At 44.5% G+C, this 571-nt stretch overlaps 1 protein-coding gene across 4 annotated transcripts in view; it reads left to right on the top strand.

The window, feature by feature from the left end:
* LOC106870412 (otoferlin) overlaps nucleotides 1–571 on the top strand; it is a 360495-nt gene that overhangs the window by 49046 nt on the left and 310878 nt on the right. The gene's annotated exons all lie outside the window — the stretch shown is intronic.

Here is a 571-nt window from a genome sequence, read left to right as displayed (position 1 = left end):
GTGTGTGTGAGTGTGTCTGTAGGTGTGTGTGTGTGTGTGAGCGTGTCTGTAGGTGTGTGTGTGTGTGTGTGAGAAAGTGTATGTTAGTGAATGTGTGTGTGTGTGTGTGTAATTTGTATGTGTGCATAAGTGTGTGTGTATGTGTGTGTGTGTGTGTGTATAATTTGTATGTGTGCATAAGTGTGTGTGTATGTGTGTGTGTGTGATTGTGTGTGTGTGTTTGTGAGTTGTCTGTAGGAGTGTGTGTGCAAGTGTACGAGAGTGTATATGTGTTTGTGAGTGTGTGAAAGCATGTGTGTTTATGAGTGTGTGTGTAATTTGTGTGTATATATGTGTGTGGGAGTTGAGAGATTGTGTGTGTTTGTGGATGTGTGTATATGTATGTGTGTCTGTAGATGTGTGTGCAAGTGTAGCCAATGTAATCTACCTAGCCCCTCCTCCCTTGTGCCAAAATTTGAAATCAACGCACTGACTACACTCTCGGAGTGGTTGGCGTTAGGAAGGGCATCCAGCTGTAGAACCTCTGCCAGATCAGATTGGAGCTTGGTGCAGCCTTCTGGTTCACCAGTCC

This window comes from Octopus bimaculoides, chromosome 23 (genome assembly GCF_001194135.2).
Source record: "Octopus bimaculoides isolate UCB-OBI-ISO-001 chromosome 23, ASM119413v2, whole genome shotgun sequence".
NCBI classification, from domain to species: domain Eukaryota; kingdom Metazoa; phylum Mollusca; class Cephalopoda; order Octopoda; family Octopodidae; genus Octopus; species Octopus bimaculoides.
The sequence above is the reverse complement of the archived record's forward strand: the minus strand, read 5'-3'. Positions and strand labels throughout refer to the sequence as shown.